This window comes from Danio rerio, chromosome 10 (genome assembly GCF_052040795.2).
Source record: "Danio rerio strain M-AB ecotype USA chromosome 10, GRCz13ab, whole genome shotgun sequence".
In the NCBI taxonomy this organism is placed as follows: Eukaryota; Metazoa; Chordata; class Actinopteri; order Cypriniformes; family Danionidae; genus Danio; species Danio rerio.
In genome coordinates, this window is record NC_141030.1 from 42,328,054 (window position 1) to 42,334,962 (window position 6,909).

General features: G+C 31.8%; 1 long non-coding RNA gene across 1 annotated transcript in view; it reads right to left on the reverse strand.

Annotated features, from left to right (window-relative positions):
- The window catches only part of LOC147842183 (uncharacterized), a 36,577-nt gene that overhangs the window by 8,962 nt on the left and 20,706 nt on the right, over positions 1-6,909 (reverse strand). The gene's annotated exons all lie outside the window — the stretch shown is intronic.

Consider the following 6,909-nt stretch of genomic DNA (forward strand, 5'->3'; position numbering starts at 1 on the left):
ATGGGTAATACCATTGTGAATGCATAATCGCGTCAATCAGTCTGGGGGAAAAAATCATTCAGCGTCTGAAACCGGCAGATTTACAGCACTAATCGACATTGTAAGTATTCACAAGAGCCTTATCTGGTGAAAGAGTTGTTTGTATACACACAGTCTAAAAGTAATGTAAAAAAAAAAAAACATTTACAAAAAAAAAAAAAAAAAAAATATATATATATATATATATATATATATATATATATATATATATATATATATATATATATATATATATATATATATATATATATTTGTATGTATATATATATGTATGTATGTATGTATGTATATATATATATATATATATATATATATATATATATATATATATATATACATACACACACACGCACACATATATATATATATATATATATATATATATATATATATATATATATATATATATATATATATATATATACCCTCTCAAATTAAACATTAATGTATAATTTGCACCTTAGACTACAAACAAAACCAAAAAAAGCTTTTACGCAGCGGATGCCCTTCCAGCCGCAACCCGTCTCTGGGAAACATCCACACACACATTAACACACAAACACACTCATACACTACGGACAATTTAGCCAACTCATTTCACCTGTACCGCATGTCTTTGGACTGTGGGGGAAACCGGAGCACCCGGAGGAAACCCACGCGAGGGCAGGGAGAACATGCAAACTCCACACAGAAATGCCAACTGAGCCGAGGTTCGAACCAACGACCCAGCAACCTTGCGACGTTGTTGTGAGGCGACAGCACTACCTACTGCGTCTACCTACTGTACCTACCTACACTAACTCTATAGTTTGCATTAGCGAATTGTTTAATAATATCTCAAATGATGCATCAGGTACAGTAATGCTAAAGAGCTGTAAGATCGTAACCGGATTATTAGAATCAGGTTATGCGGGAAGTCAGAATTATTAGCCCCCTTTTGAATTTTTTTCTCTTTTTAAAATATTTCCCAAATGATGTTTAACAGAGCAAGGACATTTTCACAGTATGTCTGGCAATGTTTTTTCTTCTGGAGAGAGTTTTTTTGTTTTATTTCAGCTAGAATAAAAGCAGTTTTTAACTTTTTTTAAAACATTTTAAGGACACAATTATTAGCCCCTTTCAGCTATATATTTTTTATACTCTACAGAACAAACCATCGTAATAAAATAACTTGCCTAATTACCCTAACCTGCCTAGTTAACCTAATTAACCTAGTTAGGCCTTTAAATGTCACTTTAAGCTGTATAGAAGTGTCTTGAAAAATATCTACTCATATTATTTACTGTCATCATGGCAAAGATAAAATAAATCAGCTATTAGAAATGAGTTATTAAAACTATAACATTTGGAAATGTGTTGAAGAAATCTTTCTGTTAAACAGAAATTGGGGAAAAATAAACAGGGGGGCTAATAATTATGACTTCAACTGTATACACACACACACGTGTATATATATATATATATATATATATATATATATATATATATATATATATATATATATATATATTTTATACTGAGATTCATTTATATTGATGAAATCAGTGTAAACTGCCTTCTACTAATATTAATTTGAGAAAAGAAAGCAGTCTTTGTTGATGAACCTTTTTATTTTTTGTATTTTTTGAATAACACATATTTTAGGTTGCAACATAGGCTCATTCTGAAAACATTTCTGGAGATCGCGAGTTATGCAGCCAAAAGTACGTACGTATGGCTGTATTTCATCTTTAAAACGAACGCTACTGGGCAGTATGATGCCGCTCCTTTTCACGCTTACCAGCTGACCGATGTGGGCGGCTTTCCTGCTGTTATCAGTTTGTCCACTGGCTCACACTGTACGTTGACTTGAGAAGCAGAGTGGAGTTCCAGAACGGTTCCAGAAAGCAGGTACGACAAAAACATAAGCCAAAAATAAAATAAACAAGAAAATAACAGGGTGAAAATGTGGTAAGATCTGAAATCATGGGGCTTTTTCTGGATTGCTTTTCAAAACACAGTCGGTTGGGTTAAGGGAAGTGGGTGGGCGCGGGTCAACCGATGCTTTTAAAACACTCTTGAATGGGTTTAGGGAAGGAGGAGGGTGGGTCAGTCAATCATGAGTCGACAGCAGCCTTTGGTGGATTCACTCAAAAGAGCAGGTGCGAATGGCACTCGCAAGAGAAACTGGAGATCTTAAAATGCATACACAGGGGCCTCACAGAGTCTGGTATATTTGCGAATACAAAAATTGCAAAAAAAAAAAACTGCAAAGAAAAAAAACATACCTCCTGGAAGGTATTTGGCGCTCTCCAGAAATGTATATAGGGGTACGTAATCAGAATGAGCCTGAGTTGTTATATTTGCATAAAACTGGCTTACATTCTCATAAAATGACGTTCATGCCAGCAGAATGTCTTGCAGAAGTGTGTGTACAGCATAATTTTGCTCACAGCTATACATTTGGGACTATATAGATCTGATCAATAGTTGCAAATAACTCTTTCGGCATTATTTTGCACATAATGAACATTCATTTCATACATCATACAAGATTATCAGAACCAGAAAGTCTCTAAAATGGAGGCAAAATAGTAAACAGCAATAAACCTTAATGTTTACTATTACAAGGATGATTATTAAGTAGAAAAACTATAGTGTAAATACTTAAAAAACTTCCCGACTACATCCTGAACCAACAGATTGTCATTAATACTCCTTATAAACAGATTACGTAATAGAGGTTACAAATATCCTGTGGGCAAAGGAAGTGATGACTGCATCGTTAATAGAGGATCTGCTTCCAATCTTTTTTTTTTGCCGAGATCAGACAAGCGCTGAAGGTCACAATATATCTGCGCTCTAGTTTTTGACTTATTTTTCTTGAGTCACGCTTCTGATAAACTCTGAACTCAACATTACTGTGCTGATTTTGATGGAAAATCGGCTGGATTTTGCATAGTATGTGGGTGTCTTCATTGATAAATAACCAAAGATTTTAGTAAACAAACATGTCAGTGTGCTGAAGTTCGTCGAGTTACACATCTGCAGAATTGTGTAGTGCTGTAGATGTGATGTGGGTTTGGCTGTGATTACATCTGCAAGGCATTACAAAGTTTTAATGACGTTTATTTTACAACACATTACATGAGTCAGCTGAGTTTCCTATTTCAATCAGAAATCAAATTTACACGCCAAAGGCGACAGTGGAAAACATTGACAATGTACAGTATACAAACTGAAAACTGGTAAAACTGGAAGTTCTTGAGGCAATTGAGCATAAAATAATGATTGTTTCTGGGCTAAGATTAATTGTGATTAAATCACATTAAAAAAAAAAAATAGTTTTTGACAATGTGTGTGCTTTATATATAACTATGTACAGTTGAAGTCATAATTATTAGCCCCCCTAAATTATTAGCCCCCCCTGTTTATTTTTCCCCCAGTTTCTGTTTAACTGAGAGATTTTTTCAACACATTTCTAAACATAATAGTTTTAATAACTCATTTCTAATAACTGATTTATTTTATCTTTGCCATGAAGACAGTAAATAATGTTTGACTAGATATTTTTCAAGACACTTCTATACAGCTTAAAGTCACATTTAAAGGCTTAACTAGGTTAATAAGGTTAACTCGGCAGGTTAGGGCAATTAGGGAAGTAATTGTATAACAATGACCTAATAATTTTGACCTTAAAATAGATTAAAAATATTTAAAACTGCTTTTATTCTAGCCGAAATAAAACAAATAAGACTTTCTCCAGAAGAAAAAATATTATCAGACATACTGTGAAAATGTCCTTGCTCTGTTAAACATCGTTTGGGAAATATTTAAAAAAGAAAAAATAATTTAAAAGGGGGCCAACAATACTTCACACACATACAAAATTATACAATTTTGTTACATATATATTTAAAATGTATAGATAATTTGTATCATATACACATGTTTTATACCTAAATGTTAATAAACATCTCAAATATGTGCATGCCTGTGTGTATTTATATGTACATAATAAATAATTTATATTTATAATAATTTATATATTTATATATATATATATTAACCTAAATATAACGAATTATATTTAATATATATAATTTATTATATATAATTATATTATTTGTCCACAATACCTTTTTAATAATTTGAAATGTAATAAAATAGTGTCACCCCAATATATATTTATTTTACATTTACTTTCATATTTTATCAATGTCGCATGTATTATTATGTAATTTGAAGTAGAAATTTTATACATGCTTTATTTTATTATCAATACCCAGCAGGCACATAATGTGGAAAGACGTTAATATTAGGTTAGATTTAGGTTGTAATGTCAGGTGACCAAAATTCAATGTATAGCCAGTTTCTAAGGACAACATTATTTTGACATCTAATAACGACGTCAAATGACATTAATATTTGGTTGATTTTAGGTTGGTTGTAAAGTGACCAAAATCCAACGTCGAGCCAAGATCTTAAACCATCATTTTGACATCAAATACTGAGATTTATTCGTCAGGTACGACAACCAAAATCCAGCATCTGATAGACGTCATAGTGGGTAACGTCCCCACAACATCAAGCTGTAATGTCAATAGATGTTGATATTTGGTTGATTTTAGGTTGGATGTTGAACGTCAATCCCATTTTCATTTCCAAACAAAATGCAACTTCCCCACGGCGTTGAGGTACAACGTCAATCTAACGTCATATTAACGTCCTGTGCCAGCTGAGTAGTATTACCAAGTTATTTGAAACATCAGAAATAACATTTCAATTTTAAAATACAATTTTCATTAATATATTAACTACTTTTATGTATATAAAAATCAGTTGTTGTATGTCAATTTCAATATTATGCCATGTGAATCTGTACTTGAAATCTAATTAAATTGAGAAGAAAAGCATTCGTTAAAGTAGACATTCTCCAAAACAACACATTCTTTAAAGTATGAGAAGGAAGTAAGATTGGCCATATTCATCATATCTCTGCCCTATTTACACACATTTAATGTCTGAATATGTGACACTGATTTATTGCATTATAAACATGAATAAAGGAGTGTCCAATATTAATCATCTAAGATAAGAACCTAAATGTCATTTTAACAGGATGTATATTAGTCATTACATTCAATCATTGAAAGAATCTGTTAAATGATCAATCACTGATACTTTTTCAGTCCATCTCGTCATTTATTTACAGTAAAACACTTCCTTTTGGGTGATGATGATTGCGTTTTGAGGGTCATTACATGCATTATTATTAAGGTTAACCAATAATCAATTAAGTGATTCATTTATACAAATATGACTAATTTTACTTCCTTTTCTTACTTTTATGCATGCATTATTTTGGTGAATATCTACTTTAACTATTGCTAAGTTTTTCTTTAAAAAAAAACATACTTTTCTTCTCAATTTATTTAGATTTCTAGCAAAGTTACACTTGTCATAATGATAAAAAATTGGCATTTCATACAACAATCGATTTTTATATGCACTACCGGTTAAAAGTTTAGGGTCAGTGTTTATTTTTAAAGTTTTTTAAAGAAAATTATTCTGTTCATCAAGGCAGCATTTATTAAATGTAAAACAACAATTTTAAACAACAGCTTTCTTATTGTATGTAGTTTCAAATTGAATTCAAGAGCTTACACTTGATAATAAAAGCAGGTATGGCATGCTGACCCAGGAGAGAGCCATGAGCTCAGAGATAATTGCCGCCTGGTCAATGAGCATGTAAGAGGGTACAAGATCAGGTAGTTCTCGAGAACTCCCTCTGGTAAAAGAAGAAAGGGGGAGATGGGGTGGAGGGGGGGGGGGGGTATGGGGGGGGGGGTTCTTAAAAAAAAATAAACACACAAAGATAAGGGGGTAACACTAGTCAGGCTATTTACAATAAGGTTAGAAAGATCCGATTGGTTTACTAATGCCACGATCAATCATATCACGTGCTTCTCTCGAAATTAGTTTGTAAAACTTCACTTTTTACTACAGTCAGTACTGCTTTTTTTATTATTACCATTAACTGGAGAGGACGGGGAAAGCAACGTCAAGCTGGAAAAGTTCAAAGTAAAGTGTTGACCATTAATAATAATAACAATAATAACAATAATAACAACAACAATAATAATAATAATAACAACAACAACAACAACAACAACAACAACAACAACAATAATACTTAATATTAGAGTGATTTCTGAAAGATCATGTGACTCTGAAGACTGGTGTAATGAAGCTGAAAATTCATCATTAAAATCACTGGAATAAATTATTAAATTAAATTATAAACTACTTTTGAACAGTTATTTTATAGTGCAATAACATATCACAATTTTACAATGTGTACTGTAGTTTTGATTAAATAAATACAGCCTTGGTGAGCAGAAGTTTATTTTAAAACATTTAAAAATCATACTGGCCCAAACTTTAGACCGGCAGTGTATATAAAAGCATAATAAATTTAAAAATTAAGACGTTTTATTTTTGATTTTTCAAATAAATTGTTAATAATTTTGACAATAAAATAAAAGATTTATAAAATAATAATAACATTTTGAACAAAAAAAACAAATCTATTACCTATAGTAATTAAAAATGGCTGTGATGAAATTAAACATTGGCACAGTCCTTTTTTGCAAATAGTGTGTTGAAGGAAAAGAAAGAAAGAAAAAACCTCCGCCTGAACCGCACAACCCCGCAGGGCCAAATCTATACATGCGCATTTCAGCTTAAGCCTTTGCAAAGTTCACAGAACATATAATCAGTGTTGAAGCTGCTTGTTTTGACTTGAGTGTGCATTAAATTAAAGCGGTCTGCTTCATGTCTGATTGTCAGGATGGTCGTATATAAAGCGTCTGTGAGACTGTGGGCTTC